This window comes from Brassica napus, chromosome C8 (genome assembly GCF_020379485.1).
Source record: "Brassica napus cultivar Da-Ae chromosome C8, Da-Ae, whole genome shotgun sequence".
NCBI classification, from domain to species: Eukaryota; Viridiplantae; Streptophyta; class Magnoliopsida; order Brassicales; family Brassicaceae; genus Brassica; species Brassica napus.
The window spans coordinates 20,508,453-20,535,102 of record NC_063451.1 but is presented as its reverse complement, the minus strand read 5'-3'; the positions used below and the strand labels follow the sequence as shown (position 1 = coordinate 20,535,102).

At 35.2% G+C, this 26,650-nt stretch overlaps 1 long non-coding RNA gene and 1 pseudogene across 1 annotated transcript; one reads left to right on the top strand and one right to left on the bottom strand.

Annotated features, from left to right (window-relative positions):
- The first annotated feature begins 253 nt into the window (after window positions 1-253).
- Window positions 254-3,135, top strand: LOC106412869 (annotated as a pseudogene).
- Window positions 3,136-7,277: 4,142 nt separating this feature from the next.
- Window positions 7,278-17,046, bottom strand: LOC111208513. Its single transcript, XR_002660417.2, has 6 exons — window positions 14,356-17,046; window positions 14,007-14,211; window positions 13,785-13,826; window positions 13,603-13,711; window positions 13,417-13,518; window positions 7,278-13,234 (listed from the first exon to the last, which is right to left on the bottom strand). It is a non-coding gene; the product is annotated as an uncharacterized LOC111208513 (long non-coding RNA).
- Between the last annotated feature and the right edge of the window lie 9,604 nt (window positions 17,047-26,650).

Genomic DNA, 26,650 nt, shown 5'->3' with positions numbered 1-26,650 from the left:
ATTTCTGGTATATGTGGAAGGGTTTAAGAGAATTGATTTTGTTACCTATGTTACCAAAGTACACTTACCTTTTTGGGTATACATTCATTTAGACCTCCTGAGTTAAGCGTACGTGCTTGAGCTGGAAAAATGGAATGACGGGTGACCTATTGAAAGTGATTCGCGATATCGTGTGAGTTACGTCAAAGCACGAAAAAAGTCACGTGGTGATTGCAGGGTTAGTAAACAATACTTACGGGCCTTGAAAAAATTAATGCACCGCCCGTCGGACGGTATGAAGCCCACAGACCGAAAGAGCAAACCTGAGTGGTCCATTAGCTGTGGGCGGTCGGTGCATTTTTCTATGCGGAGAAACTCGACCCATCCTTGACCTCCTTCACATGTGATGATGTTATATACCATTTTGCATATATGGCTTCTTTTTTTTGCTGAGTTCATCTAAAGGTTTTTTTAGCTCTCTGTTTTTTTTAGGTGATTCTAAGGAAAGCTTTTATCTTGGCTCTTTGGAAGGAGCTCTGGGACAACATTATCCAAACCAATGGCCTCCTGAAGGTAATATATATTTTACTACCTGTTTCTGTTTCATTTAACGGTTTCTATCTTATCTCTCACGGGTTATGTGTCCGTGTGGAAAAGATCTCTTGCCATCATAGAGGAAAACCATGGAATGTTACTACAAGAATGTTCTGGAACCATGTATTTCTTATTTTTTTTTGCTAAATTGTAAATGTCATTAAGTCAATAATGATGGTTTGATTACAAGTTTGAGCCTGCAATCCAGTTTGCTCGAGAGCCAAACCGATGCTTAGAGCCGCAAAAAAGTTAAAAAAAACCTTAAACATCACAAATTCAATGCTTGTCCAACAAAGCCAAGCAATGAAACACAATTCAGCAACAAACATCAGCAATATTGGTCCAAATCAAAGCACTTCCTAAACCCGAGAAGGATAGAGGAGAAGGTCCAAAGGGCTATGATTTACTGGGGTTAACCCGGAGGTCTCTCGTTAAGCGACACCGGACAGCTGGCAAGACGCGCTCCGGTGCTAGTCGAGGAGGACCGCGTTGAAAACAATTTCCTGGCGACCACTCGGAGATAGGACTTCATGACCAAACAAACAGACACACACACTTGCTTGAAGCACAATTCTGATCAAGCGCAGGCGGTACAATACGCTCCCCAAACCGGCCACGCGATCAATAAGATAAGCACATACGTCCGCAGCGGTCTCAAAGAACTCACCGGAAGCTTTGAAATGGAGGTGAGATGCAGGAGGAGCAAAACGTCTCCTCAAAACAGGCAAGTCCACGGTGGCTACAGCTCACCCTTTAGATCTAGGGGGAAACGATGGGTCTGTCCTCTAAACCTTTGCTTCCAAAACTCCCATATCTTAGAGACGAGCCAGCTACTCACCAACAAAGGACTGCCATGCCTGCTGATGCTTGAGACTAGGAAAAGAGGTTCTCAGCGTTTTGCCACAAAAACGCTTTACTCTGTAACAGAGTGGAGAAGCTCTAAAGACCTTAACCTCGGACCCACCATGCTGAACGTCAACAGGAGAAGAGGAGGAACCGGAAAGCAGGAGGCAGCGACGCTACAACTCACCGGCGAACTCTTGGAACTAGTTCTGACCCAGATCCAGTCTCTGTCGACCACAGGGGAAAGCGGCTAAGGACCCAAAGACGAAGCCATCGCAGATCTCTTCGCTTGAGCTCCAGGGACACCCTAGACACCAAGGTTTCACCATAGATTCGCCAACATTGACGAAAATCCAGAGACTCAAACAAGGAAGAGAGGAGAGACGAAAAGATCTAAGGGTGAGGCAAGGAACATAGTAGGTTTAAAACTTAAAGTTGAATATAGGTTTCAAGTTGATAATATCGACAGTTAGTTTTGACAAATAGGCTGGTTACAAATGTACAATATAGGTGTCTGTTGTGTTCTTGATATATCTTCTTTTCATCTTTTACATGTAAATGAGGTTAATATATATCTCAAGATTTTTTCTCTCTCTTCTATATTAGTTTTTTTCTAGATCAATTTGCTAGTTGTGCTTGACATATTGATTTGCTGCTCTAAGGTCCGTTGGTCGAAAGTTTCTCGGCTTGATTGCGTTGGCATTGGATTTAGATGAGGGTTTCTTCGAAAATATCGGAGCCTTGAATGATCCTACAACAGTTGTTCGCCTCTTATGCTATCCAGGTATCTATGTACATCAAACAGACGACTGTGCATTTGCTATGGAGTATAGGTGAAGTGATCAGGGGAAAGATAGATCAATCCCATATTTAGGGAGTTCGAGTCTAGTTTTGATCTCTACACTTGCTATGGATTATATAGGTGAAGTGATGTCGTCGGTTGTAGAAACATATGGTGCCTCAGCTCACTCGGATTACAGGATGGTCACTTTTCTTTTAACTGATGGAGTCCCAGGGTTTCATGTAAACATTTCTAAATTTACATTGTAACTCTCGTCATACTCTTCTCTTTTGCGTAGCCTTTTGTTCTTACAGCTGTGTATGAACAACAATTGGTGATAACTTCTCCTGTGGGAAGGTTATTAAAGGATGATGTTTTGGGTTCGATGAACGCCAAGCGCACCAACAACCTACCTAGAGAGCTTAGGGCTTACAGGTGAAGGATTGGGATCGTTTCTCAGCAGTGCCAGCCTGGGTCCCATGGGGCGGGTTGTTACAAATACTTGAGTCCTTTCATATGAATTGGTTTCTATTCGGTGCAGATTCCCGCCTATCCTTGCCGGTGACTATATTGGGTAACCTACAAGTCTTAGTTTTAGTCTGTATGTTTTTTTTTGTTACGAAATGTAATATATTATTCAACATATAACGCATGAATTTATGGTATGAAAATAATATTTTCAAAAGTTTACTTTAAAGATCGATATTGCGAAGACTTGAGATTCTATGACGGCCAGAATCAATGGGACTACATCGGAACAACAGGTTTGCATCAAGAAGACCTTATATTTCCTCTGGGAGTTCAAACGGTGCATATTAGATCATGTGAGATGAAGACAGATCAAGAAGATAAAGTAGTTAGTTAAAAAACAGTTCAAATAAAGTAAATTCCATATTTAAATAAAATAAAATTACAATAAAAAAAATCAAAATATACGATAAAAATGCAATACATAAATTATAATAATATTACGCTAAAGCCATGTTACTGTAGTTTTAAAATCAAAGTTTGAAAACATTAGTAATTAACGAAACACATATATCGTTCATTAATACATATTTAAACCACAATACTATATATTTACATAATACATATTATAATTAAAAACACATGCATCATGTAAATAATGTAAATAAATTTAAAATTTATATGAAAAAAATAAAAAGAGAGATAAATAGACAATGAGAGTTCTTTGTATTATCAAAACTGAAATAAAATATAGGGTTTTTTTGCAAAATTGACATATAACTCAAAGTCAAACACAAAACTAACCTCCTTTAAAAAAAAAAATTAGTTATGCCCTATCCACTACACAAGTTCATATAATTCACGAAATTACCATTACATTTTTTTTTTCTTTTCGAAAATGACATTTTTACTATCTCACCCTCATCATCTTCAAGTAATTACAAGATTGCCATTGTCATCAATACCTCAACCACCATGAACAACCAATTTGAAGCTCTTAATGCTCCAAAATCGATTTACCCTTCTTCTTTCTCCATTCTTATAAACTAAACACAACATCTCTCTCACTTTCTCTCCACATTCAGCTAAAAAAAACCCAAGATTTTGATTTTACATTTTTTATGGTTCATAGAGTCATAGAAGATAACGATTCTAGGTGGGTCACTTTCGTTTGAGATTCTGTGTGCTTGGAGAAACCTTATGTGTGCTAAGGAAGTTATCTCACCAATTTAAGGTATGAAATCGAGTTTTTTTCCAGATCTGTTCGTCCAGACGACTTCCCAAGTAAGTCGTCTGGCTATAGACGACTACCTAGAACTCATCTGGTCAATGCAGAGGTTATTTTTGCAATTGACTTTGAAATCTGTTTCCTGAGACGACTGAAATATAAGTCGCTTTTGTTTGGTTACAAAAAAAATCTCCAAAGAACCTAGACGACTTACATGTAAGTCGTCATAGGTTAGTTTTGCATTTGACTGAATTTTGTCGGAATTTTGACTTTCCTGGACGACTTATTTTCAGTCGTCTCGTGGAAAATTGAAATATCAATATTTTATTAAAACCCGACGACTTACATGTAAGTCGTCATAGGTTAGTTTTGCCATTGAATTTTTTTTTTAATATTTTATTATACCTAAACAACTTACAATTCAGTCGTCCGCCCGACGACTTACATGTAAGTCGTCCATAATTTTATTCCGAGATTCTGGTCAAACCTCGTAAATCCATGTAAGTCGTCGGACGGACGACTGAATTGTAAGTCGTCGGACGGACGACTGAATTGTAAGTCGTCTATATATAATTAAATATTGAAGTTTTATTTTTTAATTGCAAATCTGACCCATGATTACTTAATTGTAAGTCGTCGAGTTTAAATAAAATATTGATATTTCAATTTTTCACCAGACGACTGAAATGTAAGTCGTCCAGAAAAGTCAAACTTCTGAAATAATCCAGTCAAATGCAAAACTAACATATGACGACTGAAATGTAAGTCGTCTAGCTTTTTTGGAGTTTTTTTTACCCAAACAAAAGTAGACGACTTATTTTTCTGTCATCTCAGATAACAGATTTCAAAGTCAATTGCAAAAATAGCCTATGCGTTGACCAGACGACTTATATTTTAGTCGTCTGGAAGACTTAGATTGAAGTCGTCCGCGTCGATCTTTAATAAACTTTCGTTTTCTTTGTTCTATGTTTGCTAATGTGTTTTATTTTGACTTTTTCAGATGATGCCTCAGTTATATGCAGTGTATGGAGAATGGTTGTTGAAAGATGGATGTTGGAATTTTGTGGTTGATCATTTCAAAGGAGCGAGAATGTTATTTTTGAGTGAAGGTTCGACACATGCTGATCTTGTTGCAATGGGTCAAGAAGATTATAACCTGGACATGAACACATAGTCTGTGGAGTTAACCTACCTGTTACAACAGATGGCTCCAGACCTTCCTCCTATTCATATTACAAGTGATAGACAAGTTCAGAACTTGCTCGAGATAACTAAAATGCATGAAATACGTCTTTGTGTATCAAGCTTTAGCAAGATGAGAACGGTTTCAGAGGAAATGGATGAAGCTGATGTGGGGGATGAAGCTGAGGAGGGGGATGAAGCTGAGGATCATGATGGGGAGGAGGATGCTGACATCCCTGTTGCCACTGATGCTGAGGATTATAGTGAGTATGGAAAGGTTAAAGACGAGGATGAGGAAGAAGATGATGAAATCTGTTTTGAAGATTACAAAGGGGCTTATGGTTGTGAAGGAAAATGATCATCTGCTGACAGAATCTATGTCAACTAGAGTTTTGCTAGTAGGGATGCACTGCTTTCAGAGTTGCGGTTGACATCGGTGAGGCGTAGGTTCTCCTACAGAATATACAAGTCAACGAAAACTCTCTTTGTGGCAACATGTCGTGTTAGTGGTTGTCAATGGAAGGCCAGAGCAAGTGTGAAACATGGGACTAAAACGTTTTGGGTAACCAAGTATGTGGAAACTCATACATCTTCCATCACAGACAGAATCGCTCAGCAGAAACACTGTACTCCGAAGTACATTGATCGACTTTTCATAGATTGTGTTGGAATCATTGATGTGTTGAATCCGCAGCATATCAAAGATGTAATGAAGAACATGTTTGGCATGACACTTGATTACACCACTTCATACAGAGTATTGTTATACGCGCAAGAAATGGTGAGAGGATCAGCGGAAGATGTGTATGAGCGACTGCCTTCATATTTGGAGAAAATCAAGGCAGCAAATCCGGGTTCTATCACTGCTATAGAACTTGATTCTCTGAATAGATTTAAGTATCTATTTCTCTCTTTTAGAGCTTCTATCAGAGGTTTTAAGTATCAGAGAAAGGTCATTGTAGTGGATGGGACTCACCTAAGTGGGAAGTATGAGGGTACTATGTTGGTTGCAGCCGTACAAGATGGTAATTTTCAGATATATCCATTGGCTTTTGGGATCGTAGATGGTGAAAATGATGAATCTTGGGAATGGTTTTTCACAAAATTGGCGAGTTGTGTATCTGATGAGTATCCTCTGGTGATAGTCTCCGACAGGCACTCCTCCATTATAAGAGCATGTGAAAAGGTGTTTCCTCGGGCAACCCGAGGAATATGTTATTATCACCTTCAAGAGAATATTGTCAAAAAGTATAAAGGGAAGCATCTCTTGTACTTTGTGAAAGGTGCTGCTTATTCTCATACACTACGATTTTGATCGGTACATTGATGAGATACGGAGTGCAAATCCGGATCTTGCTGAGTATCTGGAGGATGCTAATGTGAGCCTATGGTCAAGGGTTCATTATCAGGGAGACATGTACAATTTAAAAAGAGCAATATCGCTGAATCAATTAATTCCGCACTGAAGCGGGCAAGAGGATTTCATATTCAGTTCCTGCTGGAGTTCATAAGGGAGAAGCTAGGAAGGTGGTATTGGAAAAGGAGAGGAGATGCTTTGAGTCTTACAACTCAATATAGTCGGGGTGTTGAACACTTGCTTGTTGTTCGAGAGGAGATCGCGTATACTCTGAGACTCCAACAAATTGATGGATGGAAGATCTTTGTGAAAGGTGGCAATAGGGACTGTAATGTTGATCTGGAACTTCAAAAGTGTGATTGTGGTGTCTATCAAGTCGAGAAAATACCTTGCTCTCATGCTATAGCAGCTGGAACAACAGCTGGTTTACATATCTCCACACTTGTATGGCCGGTCTACTCAAAGGATACTTTGTTTGCAGGATACTCAGAGAATATATATCCTTGTGTTGGACAACAAGTTGAGGCACGCACATGCTTTCCTTCAGAAGTAAAGCGTGGTCCGGGGAGACAGAAGAAATCAAGATGGCAATCTTGGTTAGAGCTATCCAGGATGAGAGGACGCACACCCCGGAAGCAACACAGGGTTTATAGGTGCTCAGTCTGCAAATAAACTGGCCATAAGCGTCCACAATGTAAGAACTGACGTGGAAGACCTTCAAGTAAGTCGTCCAGAAGACCTTCTGGTTAGTCGTCGACCGACTTAACTAGAATTCTCTCATGTCTTCGAATCTATCTATCTAACTGTAGACTCTATGTTTTATGAACTTCTCTGTAGAATTTATGTTTTATGAAGTTCTCTGTAGACTCTATGTTTTATGAACTTCTCTGTAGACTTAACTTTAAGTCGTCTGAGAAGTCTTCCAACAAAAAGACCACGCAGACGACTTAAAGTTAAGTTGTCTGAGTGGTCTTTTTGTTGGAAGTGGTGGTAAATCGTCCAGACGACCTTCTGGTTAGTCGCCCAACGACAATGCAATTTAAAAAGACTAGTCAAACATTACATTATCCGAAAGGTTACTGCACTACCAAACTAATTTCCTACGGAATTCTAGTTTGGTATGAGGATAGGTTACAAAAAACATCATCCTATCCTGACCCTGTTAACGTAGCATAATCTACCATACAACAGTACACAAAAGCATCAAGTTCAAATACAAATAACACATCCAATATCTACTCATACGTGCCCAGGTTCTCATCATTGTCTTGGTTTTCCCATTCGCGGCACATAGGAAGCTCTTGAAATATATCCACCGCCATCTTCTCCCTGATGGTCTTCCCATTTCTAGTACAAAACGCTTTGGGAAATTCCATCCCAAGAGCATGACATTCAATGTACTTCAGAGTGAAGGGGCCACAATCACCAGCTCGGCACTGAGGTACTCTAACGGTTTGTCTCTCATATGTGTATGGCTCCAATGTGTATTGAACCTTTTGTTCGCCAGGGACAGCGCACTCAACAAGCAGATAAGGGACCATTGTGACAAAAGGCTCCATTACCTCATCGAGTTCTTCAGGGCTAATATGTTTGATGATGCTGTCCCAGACGACTATTTGCCTAGGTGTCATTCATAGGTGAAGTTTAGAGTTAATTTTCTTAATTTGATTGGTTGTTTGTATTTGAATTTTCTTTTATTTAGTTAAAGTTTAAAAAAGAAAACTAATCCTATAACTACGTAATCTAATCTATATTACCATAAAAACAATTAAACATTTAAAAAAATAGATGAATTAACATAATTTGTTTATAGAAACAATTAAATATTATAGATTACAATATAGAAATTTAAAATATACATATAAATACATATGGTATGATAGAAATAATTATATAAACGATTTTAACATATTTATATTAACAGTGGATACAATAAATGATAGATTACAGAAGATTAATTAAACTAAACCTAATAATATTTTGTTATACTCACAATATATATGTTTTTCAAAAATGTATCCGATGAATTAAAACAGTCAAATATATAACTTTAAAAATATTCAGTCATTTTTCAGTGACAAATGTTGATTGTATAGTTGGGCTATTACTTTTAGAAATGATTAAAATATTTGTATATATAAAAACAGAAAAATATATAGTAAATCTTTTAATATAATTTTAATAAATGAAAATATTTATTATGATATTAAATTGAAAAATTAGAACATTATACTAATACGAGACTAAAGTTAATATACTCTATAAATATAATTCTTATAGCCTTGATTATAATAAATTTATATGGTAAATTCTTTAAAATAATATTAATCAATGAAAAAAATTATTATAATATAAATTAAAAAGATGAGAACAATATATTAATACAGGACTAGAGTTAAGACTCTATTGATATAGTTTTGCTTATAATAAAATTGACTTGCTTATTTTGTAATAGAAAAAAAAGAAAGGATACATATATAAAACATCAGTGAAAAATAATAACACTTTTTTGTTGTATTCTTGGTTATATTCTGTGTTATTTTATATTTTTACGTACTTAATTTTTTATATGTTTGCCGAAATACATGTGTTTAACGTATTATTATAACTGTTAATTAATTATTTGTAACTATTTACTTCTAAATAAAATAAAGTGGTAGAAAAAATAATGCGAAAATAGAAAGTGTTATAAGATAACTTTTTGTTCATTAATATTTGGTTTTTTTTATTAATAAAAAATTATGTCAAAAAAGACTTTTTGGAAACTTATAATAAAATTTATAGAATTAACTATATATTTCAATATCTTTTAAGAGTATACAATACCAAGACTTTTGATTTTCAAACTATTTAAAATAAAATGTTATTTTAATAGTTATGATTATTATTCAAAATTACAAGATTATAAACATCATATATAATTTTCAAAAAGTATTTATTCCCGCGAAATCGTGGGCAACCACCTACTTATAAATATACATATAGTTATATTTAGTATGAAATATATCAATTTTTAAAAGATAAATATCAATTAAAATGTAAATGTTGCATATAGTAACTAATATGCACTTTAATGTGTTTTATCTACAGTATATGCTTACATAGGAAGATCGTATAAAATATAAATATTGGATCATAAACTATCATGTAGGTACTTTTTAATACGTATCATTTATTAAAAAAAATCTTCATTTTAAAATTTTTTTTGGTCAACCCTTTTAAAAGTTTTGTTCTGAAAAAACCTTCTTGTCAAACGAAACATTTTACCTATCAACTTTCATTGATTTGGAAACTTGGTTGTTTATTGCATACGTCCATAGATATAATAATTACAGTATATGCTTAAACATGTAAATCATTTTCTAATGAATTGTCTTTTCGTTTCACTTGGTTCATCTTTGTAATTATTATACTACTATCTTACCTATATAGCTATTATTCGAACTTTAATTTATATTAGTATGTGTTTTAATGGAAAAAATATGAAACCATTATGATTAATAAGAATATAAAAGAATTATTATTAGATATTAAAACATTGATTGACAATAAAGAGAAATATCAACAAACTGTAAATTCATATAGATGTTTAAACAGTATTAGATATAGTAATTTTTTTCACATTTGTGACAAATTCCTTTCGACCTCTTATCAATAGCAACCGTTTTTTTGACACTGTTTTTGCTTTGGCTTGTAACTTCCCATGTGGAATGGAACAAGAATGATTTTTCATGACGTTCTTGTTTAGATCTTCTAACTTTATCCTGTTGATTATATCATCCAGAGACGTTAAACTACCTCGAACTTCCAGGAATCTTCTCGATCAAATTGCTAAAAATAAAAGTATTGCAAAGAGAAATACCCTCCGAATTCAAATCGCTGCAGATTTAATTGCTCAATTTTTTTAACAATAGGTTTAGAGTCCACCATCTCGAAGTGTAAGAATTTGGCAGTGGCAAAATATTGACGCCTCATAACATGATTCTTCTCCAAAGATAATCACAACGGCTTAGAAGTTTTTTCCTGAGAATACAATGCATAAAAGGGATCAATTAGTCGGCCTAATATCACTCATTTATACATATAATCACCATCTATCCACGATTCTTCACTTCTTAAATTGAAGACATCGGTGTTACCAACATGATTTACTGGTTTGTCATCACTAAGATAATCAATTTCAAATGCGTTAAATATTGTTCCATCTCTTGTTGCCAAATACATAAATTTTTTCCGTCAAACTTATCCGGCAGTAGTGGATCTGAAATACTGCACAATTCATAGTCCACACTGCCTTGTGATTTGCTTGTCCGTCGAAGTTGGTAAGATTCATCTGCATGACCAATACAAAAACAAAAAAGTATCATTAAACGGATATAATATAAACACAAAATAACCAAATGAATGATAACGTTTCAAACAAATTGAATAAAATCTAATTTACCGCTAGCTATATGTATAAGGACTGCTTTGATTTATGAAAAGATATCGAGTTAATATATAGGGTAACTAGAGTAACCATGCGCTACGCGTAGGATTTGATTTAAATGTGATGTATATAATTATATAATTATATAATTATATATTTTCATTGCATATATTTTATAAATTTAAGTAAAAAAAATAAAAATAAAATATAAATTCAATATTTTAAATTATAAGATAAAATATTTATCATTAAATATAATAAAATATATATTATTTATTTATTATAGTTTTGATGATTTAAAAGATAAAACATTCAACAAATGTTTTTTAGTAACAAATTAAAACTAAACGCAATTTTATCCAGCCGACCCGAATATGTGTCTAGTTGACGGTTAAACCTGTCCGACTGTTAATTCGGTTCGAGTTTTAAAATAATGGCAAATTTGTTACTCAGCGTGGAAGTAGAAACATGCACCACCTCATCTGACAGTAACTCCATAGCCCATAATTTAATTGTTATTTAGATTATAAGATTTGTGTTATACGGTGTTTGTTGTATGACAAAGGTAATTTCAAAATCAAAACAATGACCAAAGAAAAAATCATTTTGATCAATTTTCTAACTTGTAATATTTGCTTTTATCAAAGAAACGATTAAAGTTGATTAGAAGAGGCATAAATGGATAATAAGCTTAATTTCAATTAAAGCCCAGTTTAGTTAAAAGCCTATGTCCTATTTAAGGTCGAGTCTTCCATTCCACTTTTGCCACTTTTTTCTTAGTCATATTTCAGCTCCGACTGGTGACCTTTTCGGGAACACGAGGAACGAATAGGAAATGAACGTATAGGAATAAAATTGCAGGAATGAAAAGGAATGCATGTTCCTTATCAAATTTAACAAAGAATGCTTTTGTTCTATATTTCTCTACAAAAAAAGGAATGGGGAGGAACAAGAAGGAAAAACTATTCCTTGTGAATGGTGATTTTTTTTGGGAATGATAAGGAATTCAGTGTTCCCTTTCGTTCCTTGGTCACCATTCAAAGCCTTCGTTCTTTTTTGTAACCGCCGGTAATTTTTTCAATTTTGTTATAGCTTTATTTAGTTCTATTGAAATCACTATCTGTGAATTGACTGTCACGTGAGTTTGCAATTGAAAGCATTGACCAAATAACTTGGTCATATATGTATTATTTTTTTGAACGGCAGTCAACTATGAAATATATTTTATAGGAAATAAATCTCCTACAGTCAAACCAAGAGGAGGTGGATTTTCAAGCGATTTCTTCTTCCCAAAAGTATTATTTGTGTTAATCGCAGTGAGATCTTTGGTAGACTCTGCTTCATATTCGTCCTTGGGAAGAGTTTGTTTCCAAGTGTTCCGATAGCTCGGAAGGTTTCTTGTCTTGGGGCCAATTTTGGAGGCCTCTATTCAAAGCATGTCCAGATAAATCTTGAGCTATATATATACATCACCAAACAAATCAATGATATATTCAAAGTGTTTTAATGTATTAGTCTTCATTGTATAAGAAAATTTATCAAGCAAATCTGAAGTTGACTCATGTTTTGTTAACCAACTAAAAATTTGTGCACAACAAAAGTAGAAAAGTACACGGATAAAGAAAGATCAACTCAATACAAAATATAAGTTTTTTTTTGGGGTCAAAATACAAAATATAAGTTTATACTGAAACAAACATTCATGATTCAGGAGACATAAATAAGCACATGTATGTGTGTATCAGTAAAATTTTATTCTTCTGCCGATGATCTTTTATTTCTCCTTCAATAGCTTTAAGAGATAAAGATGATCATAATGGTCCATGTTTTAAAAAACACACAGTAAATATAAGTCCAGGAAGGCAGGAACTAAAACATTGGTTAAAGTCCCTAACTCCCTAAAAACTCTAGAACTCAAGTTTTTCAAAAACAAAAATAAAAAACTCTAGAACTCAGTTTCGTACAATTTCAAGTCACCACTTCTGTAGCACTTTCTTTGTGAAAGTTAATGAACGTTGGGTTCACAAAAGTCTCATTCCTTATATCTAAAAATGGTTTAAGATTGCTTTTTAGATTTTTGCACAGTTGATTACAATCGTTAGCATGACACTACCATAATTGAATAGTAAGAACATAATTTAAGTGTGCTTCTATAAGCGAAGCTAAAAAGATACAAATCAACCATTTTGCAACCCTAACAGTCATATTAGGTGTCTCTACCAAAGTTTCCAGAGCATACTTGAAACCTGCATATTCTTCTACGTTTCACAATTTGATTAACTCTTCGTGAGTTGCATTGAATTTCATTTTCAGAATTCTAATTTCTATGGCTGCTTCTGTTAGAGGTAAATTTTTGCGCTGCCTTTTTTGACCCTGAAGAAAACCAAAAGAGAAACTTGAAGTCAAGAAACGGTGCAGATTAGCTAATTTATGTAAGGCTAATGATGAATTTGAATTGGCGTTTCTATGAAGCTCGAAGATTCTATTTTTTAACTTGGTTTAATCATCCCGCATAGAGAGATAGTGATATATACCTATAAAAACTTGTCTCTTACCTAAAACCCACTTTATAAGTTAGTTGTCCTCTCATTGTAATCTGAAAAGCCAAAATCTATTGCCTTAAACTGAGAGGTGTCTTTTGAGGGAAACAGAAAATTCTGTAGCAAACAATGTTTAGTACACATTGATAAGATGGTGATAAAACATCAAATGTATAAGCGGAAGTGAAGAGTTTTAATCACCTTGGGTTTGAGATCTCGGTGTACAACACCTTGGAGATGACAAAATGAAATCACTTACAATATTTGTATCAAAACAAACTTTGCATCCTCCTCCTTATACTTCCCACCTCTGCACATAAAACACACCACTAAGTTCAGTATAGAACAAACAATCCTGCGTCTGAAGTGTATTGTTCCCTTACCTTGAAAGTATTATATCCAAAAGCTCTCCTCCTTCCCATAGCCTAAAACAACAAATCACTACATCACTATATAGACATTATCATGATCCTCATATGCATCATAGAACTGAGAAAGGTTATATCATGACCAGACAAAGCTCTCAATATCTTCACTACTCTACACAACAAATTACAGAAATCATTACTACAGAACCCGAAGACTTCAAATCAAAAAGCATTAACCTTTGCTTTGTTATCATTTCTCTTAAACTTAGCAGCAGAAGTGTCTTAAAAATGGCCACGACCAAATTCATCACCAAGCTCACCGCGATCCTATAAGTCGCCGGAGATCTCCCCGGAGCCTTCTTGGAGAAGAAGGACTGAGCTGGACTCGCACCATAAAACGGGAAAAGTGGCTAGCATTCACGGTGGCTGGCATGATAGTTGCCTGAAACATTATTGGAAAGATATTATAATAGCAAAGCATATCATACATGGCTAACGAATTCTCTTATAGAACAGATTCGTAATATTAACGGTAGGTCAGTGGAAATCGACATAACTATTGTCAGAAGTATAAGAACAGACTCACCTTCGAAGCAGGCAAGAGCGTATGGACGGACATGAGTTCACCACCTCGCCTAACATGTCTCGTCTCCCAGCATCGCAACAATCTAACTTGAACTCTAGAAGAACATTTATCGGACTTCAAATCCGAAAGCAAAATTTTGGAGTTAGCCATATCTCAGAAAATAAATGTGTGTTTGCTGTTTAAACAGATTGTTAAGATGATTGCAAGAGGAAGAATGCTCGCCTATTTATACTCGTAGATACACCGACTTCGAATCAAAGCACGCATTAAAAGCCACATCGTGTTTGATTGAATTAATGGAGATTAAACACGACGAATAAATAATCGTGAACGTTTCTGTGCTGAGATGGTAGAGATGAAAATGAGAAGTCTCGAAGGGGACGACAAAGCGACAAGCTTAGGATTTTCCTTTTTTTTTTATCAAAAGCTTAGGGTTTTCCTTATTCAGGTTATGGGCCTGTTTTAAAATCAACCTTAGCCTACCATTTTCCCAGCCCAGAGATACAAAAACACGACTCAAATTAATGAAACGCCCGAGTATTGATATCAGGACACACGTCATTGTCTGGTGCTTTCAATTAGTGACGTGTTTCTCTCATAATTGAATCATCTCTTCTTTATATAATTACTAGGACCGGCCCGCCCTACGGGCGGGATGCTATTTTAAAAATTATGTAAATAATTAGAGTAAATATTCAATATAAATTGTTATATTTTAAAATATACATATTAGTTAAATTCTGTATATGTTATTGTATTTGATGACTAAATATACCATGGCGTATTGATAAGTATTTTTTTTCATGGTGCCATCACATCATTTTTAGAAATTTTCTGGAGTTGGATGAATCTAAAGAGTATTAATAGTGAGGAAATAGACAAACTTGTAATTATAGTACCGTATCTTAACATGTTGGGCAACTTAAATTTGATATAAACCAGTCAACGATGCACTGGTGGTGAAAGATATGGTTGCAAGGCAATTCGTTGAATTCTCTTTGCTTACAATATTGTTAATGCATACAGTGCAGAGTTCATCTTCTTCTTAGGTGTGAGTGTGCTAATATATACATCTGAATCAATAATTACACAATATTTCTGGATATTATATGCAACTCATAAGTTATTATATAATAACAACTTCCATAACCACAACATAAGTACCCAATTAAGAGTAAAATATAAGCTAAAATAAATAATATATATAAAATTATATTTTAAACCCAATAAAGCATTTGGATGAAATAAATAATATATAATGATCAAATCTTAGTGATTTTTATGTTTTTTTTCGTACTCAGTATATTATGTGTTGAACTTGAAAAATGACTATAAATTAATAAGCTATTAAATTCTCACCGAAATTTTGTGATTGATGTTTAGATATTTATAACATAATACAAAATAATACAAAAGCATACGGAATATAGTTAACAATAAAATATTATTATATTAAACTAAATAACTATTCAAAATTTGATCTAAATAGCTGCATTGTATTTTTAATATGAATTGTTAATTAGTAAAACAAACACCCTTTTAAAAATTATATATATATATATATATATATATATATTGTTTCCCATCGAAATATATGAATGACTATTTCTTCTTAACAATAAATATTTATAAAAAAAATATGCAATCTATTTTTTTAATATTACTATTATTTTAGTTATAAGTATGCTTGATTAGTTTTTGTTGTATGGATTATATTTTATGAGGTTATGTTATGCACCAGTTGTGTCGATTTATTTGAAATATAATTATTTTATTTGCTGTGTAAATAAGGTAGTAAATACATATTAGGGACTCTGTATTTGAAGCCATTTATTTAACTAATAGGGTCAGTTTAATAGGATGTTTTTCATCAGAATGGGAAATGTAGAACTGTAAATAAGTTAGAGTCATATGTCGACGGAAATTTAAAATAAAAACGGAGTCAAGAGTTTCAAACTATTATTATTTGTATTTCCGAAAACAATGGCTTCGTATAAGCTCAAAAGGGTTGAATTTCAGATTGGTTGTTGTTCCTGTGATGAAAGTGGTTTAGTAAATATTTTTTTTTTTAAATCAGATCAGAGATCGTCTTGCTACGGCCGGGGTATTTCCATAATATTTATTTTTAATTCTATCATTTTAATTTATTTCAATATTATGTATATATTAACATTTATTATTAAAATATAAATCATTAGACAATTTTTTTTAAAAAAGATTTTTTTTATGAAATTAAATATTTTTGGTCTATTAGATTTGAATCTTTTACTACTCAAAATAAGTTATTTTTATTAATGCAAATTATATATCACGTGATGAAAAACATATAAAATGATATAAGCTTAGTTTAATCTGAATATTTTATCGTACTTATTTAATTTTAATTAAAATAAATTTTATGCACAATCCATTTAAATTTTATTTTAGCTTTAAAACCGTTAAATTTATAATGTTTAAGGATATTAGAACATTTATCTTTTGTTTTTTTCTTCCTCTTCATCATCCATCTCCGTTGATGTATTTGCTATCTATATACAATTTGTTTGAATAATGTTCATAATCGTATTTACATAATACTGTTATTTACTCAGAATGGGTTGGTGATCAAAATAATTATTAACAAAGTATAACAAATATTGTATTGCGGTTAGAAATCTATATTATAGTTTTCTTTGGATTTCACATGCTAATACATGATATGTAACTAAAGTTTTTTCGAAATAGGCATGCTGATCATTGTACATCATCCATCGATTACAAATGCTTCTTGTTTTTATATTTTACGTGTATTGTCCTCAACCTAGAAGAGAAAAGCTTTATCATACGTTTGATTTTATGCTTACTCAAGTGTGCTCAAGTATGTTAATTAAGTATTACCACTACAAGAAAACAGGGGGATTCTGATGGCCGAAATCGTCGGAAATTCGTCGGAATCGGTCTATTCCGACGAATTTCCGACGAACCCGTCCGTCGGTATCGTTTCGTCGGAAAAAAAAAATTCGTCGGAATTTCGTCAGAAATTCCGACGACTTTCTGACGAATACCGAGAAACGTCATTCTGACGAACTTCCGACGATATTACGATGCGGCTACACGAGACCAGAGTTCATCGGAAAACTACAATTCCGACGAACGTAGTTCCTCGGTTTATTCCGACGAACTTTGGGCGTCGGAATTTACCGACGGACATCGGTCGTCGGAATATACCGACGAACCACGTTCGTCGGTATATTCCGACGGAAATGAGTTTGTCGGTAAATTCCGACGGATATATGTCCGTCGGTATATTCCGACGACCGTTGTCCGTCGGTATATACCTTTTTTTTTTACAAATTAATTTTGCATTTTTATATATTTTTTGATATTAATAAATTTAAAAAATTGGAAATTTAAAACTAATAATATTATAAAATTTAAATTCATAAAAACCGAAATAGGAAAAAAACATTCATAAAGTTTAAAATTCATACAAACCGAAATAGAAAAAAAAAACATTCCGAAAGTTTTATAAAGCCGAAATAAACTAAGATGAACTCGAAGACATCAAACGATCTAGCTTCTGCATAATCTCGGTGTTGAACTTCTTCTGGGATGCCAACTCAGCAAGGATAGTGGCATTCTCCGAACGGATAGTGGCATTCTCCGAAAGGATAGTGGTGTTCTGCTCCTCCAATGCCCCAATCCGTTCATCTTTGTCATGTAGCTCCTCGAGAATCATGGGATCGGCATACGGAGCTTGCGAAGAAGATGCCGGATACGAAGAAGCACGACGGGCCAACCCAACTAAACGGCCTCCTTTCCTTTTAGGAACCGCCTACAAAAATATTTAAAGTAAGTAAATATGGACAAGTAAGTAATCGACATTATAAAAAAAATATATTAATAAAAAAAATTACCTTTTCAACCATCTCATTTATTTGCAATAGAGACAGGTTGGTTGAAGCTCCCGTGGAGTCGCCGTCATCAGAGAGAGGCTGAGATTGAGAAACTATCTCAGCTTCCACCAAATCAACTACACCTCTGATCACGGGGTCCTGAATTTGACCCGTCGTCTTGTTAGTGTGAGCCACCTTAATGAGTTGGAGACGATCAACGGGATTACCGTCATTTGCTTCGATCTAAAAAAACCGCCATTATTAGCCAAAAAATATATAAAATATTTATTTAAAAAATATAAAGATAAATAATAATAAAAAACTTACAAGTTCATCCTCCTTAGTAGACATGGAGCAAGCGCCGAGGTTGTGCACATACATACCTTTCCCGCCACGATCGCTCTTCCGGTTCCTGGAGTTCCTAGAAGACGTCTCTGCAGTGTCTTCCCTCTCCCAATGAGCTATCAACTGCTCCCACACCCCCCCGTTGATGAACCGTGGCTTCTTGTTCTTCTGCCAAACTGTCTTCCACGCGTTTATCTGCTTTGTGTAAGAGTCCATGGCCTTTTCGTTGAATTTCTTACGGACTGTTTCCGTAAGATCGGAGTGCCAGTTGAACTCTTGCTACAAAACAAACACAATTTAATAAGTAAATATATGTAAAAAAATGTAAAAACTTAAAAAAAATGAAGGGTTACTATACCGCAAACTGACGAAACCACAACTCTCGTTCGTCGGAAGGGATCACACTCCACTTTGGATATCCAAAACGGAGCATGGAGTACATCATCTGGTTGATGCTCCGGCTAATGCCATTTTTCGACTTGGTGAACCTTTAAAAAAAAATACAAGTTAGCAAGTTAATTAAAGCAAAAAATATAACGGTACAAATAAAAAAAAATACTAACCAAGTGCTATGGCCTCGTCGTGGGTTGAGTTGGAGAAACGGGAGATGCTCTCGACCTGGTTGTTGAACCAATAGATGAACCGGCATGACCCCCGGATCCTGTTGAGCAGCAGCGTGAGGGGCAGCGTGAGGGGCAGAGGGAGCTGGAGCGGGAATATATGCGGGAACCGAGTCATGAGACGATACCGATGCACGGGAACCGCTCACCGAACTACGTCGAAGACGGGCTGCGGGGCGGGCTTCATCCTCGGCCCTAAAAAAAAAAAATTAACCCATCAAACATATTTTCATTTATATATTTACAAAAGGTTTTATAAACGTTTTAAAAAAAACTATTAAACCTTTTATATATATATATATATATATGTATACAAAATTATAAAAAATTTATAAATATAGAAAAATGTTGTTAAAAATTTATAAATGAAGAAAAATGTTGTTAAATATTTATATTTTAAAAAAAAAATGTTGTTAAATATTTATTAGTGGAAACTTAAAAAAAATATAAAAATTTTTAAAATTTTAAATTTTTTACTATACATGATTTACATATATATATATATGTATACAAAATTATAAAAAATTTATAAATATAGAAAAATGTTGTTAAAATTTATAAATGAAGAAAAATGGTGTTAAATATTTATATTTTTTTCAAAAAAACGTTTTTAAAAATCAAAAAACGTTTTTAAAAATCAAAAAACTTTTTTAAAAATCAAAAAACGTTTTTAAAAATAAAAAAAAACGTTTTAAAAAATCAAAAAACGTTTTTAAAAATCAAAAAATGTTCCAAAAAAAACTAAAACAACAATCCTAACTTATATATCCTAAACTATCCATTCAATCCTAAAATGTTCAATCAAACAACCTAAAATCCGAGATCAACTTCCAAAACCCTAAACAATTGAAAAAAAAAAGGTTTGGGATGATTCTTACATGATTTGGGGTTTGGGGAAGAGATAGGAGGGTGAGGAGAGGATTCGCCGGTGAGAGAGGTGGAGAAAGGCCGGAATCGCCGGAGAGGAGAGAAATCGCCGGAGTGTTTTGAGAGAGAGAGAGGCCGCGGAGATAACGAAGAAGAAAGGAGGAGGGTTTTTATTTCCGAGGATTCCGACGGACACGGGTTCGTCGGTATTCCGTCGGTATATTTAAAATATACCAAATGCCGATTCGCGAAAATTTTCAAGCGGTTTGGTTCTCCCGGGCTAATTGAAATTCCGACGGAACGTGTCCGTCAGTATTTTCCGACGGACACATTCCGTCGGTATATTCCGACGGAATTCCGACGACTTAGTGTTTAGGGTGTTCTTTTCAAGTTTCTAAATGCAAAATCCAAACCTTTGATAATATATATAGTATTTGCATAAAGATTTAACAATAAAAATGTTTTATAACACGATTTTACACAACAATATTTTTTGTAGTGTAAGCTTATATAAATATGATTGTATAAGTACATAATGTTAAGATGAGATGTTATGAAAACAATGATATGCATACATAAATATTTTAATGAGTTGTTATATTTGAACGGTTGCGATCTAATACTATACTAAACACTTATTATGTGTTATTTTCATAGTTTTGGCATCTAAATTTATAGATTTTTATGATTGAAACTTTATAGAAAAACATGTCGTCGGTATTTCGTCGGAAAATACCGACGACATTCCGACGAACTCGACAAGTTCGTCGGAATGTCGTCGGTATTTTCCGACAAATACCGACGACTTTCCAATTTTCAATGAAACCCGTTGTCGTCGCTATGTCGTCGGTATATTGCGAGGGATTTCCGACGGACCATTAAAAAAAAAAAAAAAAAAAAACTAATCAGAATCTTCTGAATCTTCATCAAACTCCCCAACCTCGGCTTCCGGCTCTGAATGTACGACAGCATCATGTCCAAACACAGTCAAATTCTCAACGAGTTGAACATTTTCCAAATCTTCAACTGCCTGGGCGTTGCTGGTAGACTCTGGTTGCAATGGTTCATCATCATCAGAAGTTCCATCCACTCGTCCTCTTGGGTTGATTTGCGTTACAGTAACCCATGGATCGTCTCTGTACGTCACCCGAGGGTAACTGATGTAGCACACCTATACATATCAATTATACAAAGTATTAGTTCAATATATAACATTAATTAATTATATTGGTAAAAAATTATGAATATATTGACATACCTGATCAGCTTGCGAACCAAGAATGAAGGGATCATAATATTGAAGTTTCCGCCGCGAATGAACTGATGTAACACCAAACGCATCAATCTTCACTCCTCTATCTGGGGTGGTGTCATACCAATCACAATAGAATACTACACAACGCAATCCAACCATTCCAGGAAATTGGATTTCCAATATTTCTTTTATGTTGCCGTAGTAGACATCGTCACCAGAAGAAGATGAAACACCAGCATCATATGTTGTCTTAGAATGACCTTTCCTTGTGAATGCATATCCTCGCGTACAAAATTTAGGATATGATTTGACCACATAGTTTGGTCCCTGCACAAATTCGCGTATCCAATCATCGAACACAAGACCTCTGGCCAAACCATCATTCACCTATAAAAAAAACATATATGCAAAATTAATTAGTTTATATATATTAAATTTAAACTAATCATTTGCATAGGGTAATAGGATATATGACTCACATAACTACGAAGCCACGCAGCAAATCCGTTATCTCTAAGTTGTCGAAGCTCATCTTCTGTTGCATGCCTGTGAGTCATACGCAACTCCGCCATATATACACTATATACAAAAATATTATCAATATGAAATAAATTTATTGAATATTAATCTAACAATAAATGAATAAATATTTTTACCTCTCATATTGTAGAACATCTTCACAGTTGGTGAGCAAATATGTTTGCAAATGAGCGTTCTCAGTGTCCGTAAGTCTCCGCTTCGTGAATTTTCCACTAAGTCGTCCTATTTCCTTGAACATGCTTGGGACAGTAACATGATATGTTGCTCTCTCCCCTCTATCATCATGCCGAGCAGGTCTTCGGTGTTTTGTTTGCACTTCTGGTGGAAAATAATTTTCAGCAAAGATTGCAGTTTCTTCATTGATCACCTGTGCCACTATAGATCCTTCCACCCTGCTTTGATTTTTGACCATCTTCTTCAGATGATGCATATAACGCTCAAAAATATACATCCATCTGTACTGCACAGGACCACCAAGTTCCAATTCTCTTGCGAGATGAATAGCAAGATGTTCCATTACATCAAAGAATGATGGAGGAAATATCTTCTCAAGGTTGCACATGCTGACTGGTGCGTTTGTCTTCAAATTATTAATACCCTCTTCAGTCAATACTCTGCTGCATAAGTCACGGAAAAAAACACTAATCCCTGCAATTGCTTCATGAACATTACGTGGCAATAATGCTGAAAAGGCAAACGGAAGGAGGCGCTGCATAATTACATGACAATCATGACTCTTCAAGCCAGTAAACTTTCCTTCGCTTCTATCAACGCAGTTCCCCAAATTTGATGCATATCCGTCAGGAAATTTCACTTTCTCTGTAATCCAATCAAAGAACTCTTCTTTTCTAGCACCATCTAGCCGATAAATGGGAAAAGGGGCCGTACCGTTCTCATCAACGTGAAGTTCAGAACGATCACAAATATCGACTAAATCCAACCTTGACTTCAAATTATCCTTCGTTTTACCTTGGATGTTAAGGACTGTGTTCATCAGATTATCGAAGAAGTTCTTCTCAATATGCATGACATCTAAATTATGCCGCAATAGATGACTCTCCCAATATGGTAGATCCCAGAAAATACTCTTTTTGTGCCAGTTATGTAGCTCTCCAACCGCATTGACTCGAATGTTTTCATGTCCACCTACATCTGGCGTCCTTTCTGCATCAAAATACCTAAACTGCTTCAACAAATCTTTCCCACTAACTTCCTCAGGTGGACCATCAAACACCTGCTTGTTCTTCGTAAACGAAGTCTTACTCCTGCGGTATGGATGATCAGGTGGTAGAAATCGTCTGTGACAGTCAAACCAACACGTTTTCCTTCCGTTCTTTAGTTGGAAAGCATCTGTGTCATCTTGACAATATGGACATGATAGCTTCCCATGTGTTGTCCATCCAGATAACATACCATATGCTGGAAAGTCACTTATTGTCCACATAAGTACTGCCCGCATCTGAAAGTTTTCTTTGCGCGAAACATCGTATGTCTCAAAACCATGCGCCCATAGTTGTTGCAACTCATATATTAGTGGTTGAAGAAACACATCTAGTGATCTTTTAGGATGATCTGGCCCGGGGACTAGAATTGAGAGAAACAAAAACTCTCGTCGCATGCACAAGCTCGGCCGTAAGTTGTACGGTGTCACAATAACTGGCCATAGAGAATACTGCCTTCCATGCTTTCCAAATGGGCTGAAACCATCAGTAGATAATCCAAGATAAACATTTCTTCTCTCTTCCGCAAATTCTGGATATGTTGACTGGAAATGTTTCCAAGCCTTTGCATCTGAAGGATGTCTAATCTCACCATTTGTGGAATGCTCTGCATGCCATCTCATTGCTTTTGCTGTGCGCTCACACTGATACAACCTCTTCAATCTTTCCGTCAAAGGCAAATACCACATTCTTTTGAATGGGATCGGAACTCTTCCCCTCGTCTCCTGATAACGAGGTTTCCCACAAAATTTGCATACATTCCGTGTCTCATCCGCTCTCCAGTAGATCATGCAGTTGTCAATACATACATCTATCACTTCATACGGTAGTTGAAGACCTGCAACAAGTTTCTGAACCTCGTAGTATGAACCCGGTGCAAGGTTATCCTCAGGTAGAATACCTTTGACAAAATCAGTAATCGCATCCATACATTCTTCAGCCAAATTATAGTCTGTCTTAATACCCATTAATCTAGTTGCAGATGATAAGACTGAATGACCATCTCTACAATTTTGATACAAAGGTTGTTTTCCTGCATCCAACATGTCAAAAAATCTCCTAGACTCGGGGTTTGGTTCTTCCCCTCTATAATGATCATGTACCATCTGCTCAGTACCTACACCATAATCTATATCCGTTCTAGATTCTTCTAACCTAATATCAGGCTGAGGTTCACTAACAGGCTGAGGTTCGCTAGTACTACCATATTCATAACCAGTTTCCCCATGAAGGTACCAAACTTTATAATTACGTGAAAACCCTTTCATATACAAATGAGTCCAAACATCAAATTCTTTTATAACCTTATTATTATTGCAAGAAGAGCAGGGACATCTTAACATACCACTTTTTGCATCCGGTTGCTGTTGAACAAGCCTCATGAATTCTCCAATCCCTTGAACGTATTCTTCCGTAAGCAAATTGGTGTTCGGATCCAAATGAGGTTTATCCATCCACGAACGATAATAAACTTCTGAAGACATGATTTTCACGGAATTGTTATGACTAAAGAGAATGAAGAGAGAATGAAGTGTGAATGAGTTGAATGAGGAGGGGTTGTATTTATAGGAAATTGCTTACGGACCTCCGACGACTTTCCGACGAAATTCCGACGGATGTAAAGCAGTCCGTCGGAATTCCGTCGGAATTGTCCAATCCCAAACGGCTATACAACGGTCATATCTATTTGTCGGCAACGGTCACATGGTTCGTCGGAATTCCGTCGGAAAATACCGACGGAATTCCGACGTCTTTGCTGTTAATCGGAATGTCGTCGGAAATTCGTCGGAATATACCGACGAACTTCCGACGACTACAACGGTTACATTTTTTATCAGAATGTCGTCGAAAAGTCGTCGGAATATTCCGACGACCCATATTTCGTCGGAATTCCGTCGGAAATGGCCGACGGAATTCCGACGACTTAATTTTTTTGGATTTCGTCGGAAAGTTGTCAGTATTCCGTCACAAATGTCCGACGACCTTGGTGTCCGTCGGAACCTCCGTCGGAATTCGGTGTGTTTTCTTGTAGTGAATGCATCATTTATTTCAAATATTGTTCCACCTGGCATTGTAAATTTCGCTCTTCCAGAGCCCATAATAATCTTTGCATTACCAGATATTGTACTTACGCTTCCAGCGTAATCTCTTATTTTGAGACTGGAGAAATATTTCTTATCTTTAATTATCGTGTGCGTTGACGCACTATTTGCCAAACACAAATCTCCATCCATAGTCTCAAAGTTTGGCATTTTCTGAATATAAAGCATATATTATTAAACATTAAACATGAAACATAACATATATCTTACAACAAAAGATATAGATACTATAATACAGTCTATTTATATCACATCAATCTATATCACTCATCAATACTCTCTGGCTCAACCAGAAAATCTGATATGTCGAGATGAGTATCATCGTTCAAACCATGAAAGGATGGCCTAGGTTCACCAGAGATGAAGTTTGTTTCACCTCTTCCTTTCTCTTTTCCCTTTTGGGATTCTCTATACAGATCGGCTAAATGTTTTGGCGTTTACGTACCCAATGACCTTTCATGCCGCATCTGTAGCAAACCTTTCCTGTTTGCCTTTTATCATCCTGGCCCTTTTCATTCCTTTCATTTTCGTGGAAGTCTTTATTATTTCTTTCGTCATAGGGACGGAATCTTCTTCCTCGTCCTCTTCCACGACCATGATAACGGTTTCCACTACGTCCACGACCTCGTCCTCTTCTATTATCATAACTGGATGATGCAACATTCACTTAAGGGAATGGAGCAGATCCAGTGGGACGAGCTTGATGGTTTAAAGTCACGAGTTGATTATTCTGTTCCGCTACAAGGAGGACTTGCCTCAACTCCGAGTAACGGGTATATCCATTCACCCGGTACTGTTGCTGCAGGATTACATTTTCAGGATGGAACGTAGAGAGAGTTTTTTCGATCATATCATAATCACTTATTTTCTCTCCACATAACATCATCCTCGAAGTAATTCCGAACATCGCAGAATTAAACTCACTAACACTTTTGTAATCCTGGAACCGGAGATGGATCCACTCGTGTTTAGCTTTCGGTAAGATCACATATTTCTGGTGATCGAACCTCTCTTTTAAAGATTTCCAGAGGTCACAAGGATCCTCTTTCATGATATATTCATCCTTTAAACCATCATGGATGTGGTGTCATAAAAATATCATGGCTTTAGCTTTTTTCTCATCCGACACCGTTTTCGAACTATCGATGGTTTCCAAAAGCCCGTTTCCTCTCAGGTGCATTTTTGCACCCACTGCACAGGTCATATAATTATTTCCCGTAATATCCAGGGCATTAATTTCGAGCTTTGTCAAATTCGACATGATAACTGTATTCATAGAATAATATTATAAATATAGTAAAGACGAGAATTTAAATGCATAATTTAAATGCAAAAATTAAAGGTATAAAATAAAAGCATAAACTTAAATTGCATAAATTTAAATTGCAGAAATTTAAATAACATAAATAAAATCGGGTGACTCAGCCTACCACATGATCCGAGGAGTCATAGACTACCATATTGATCATTT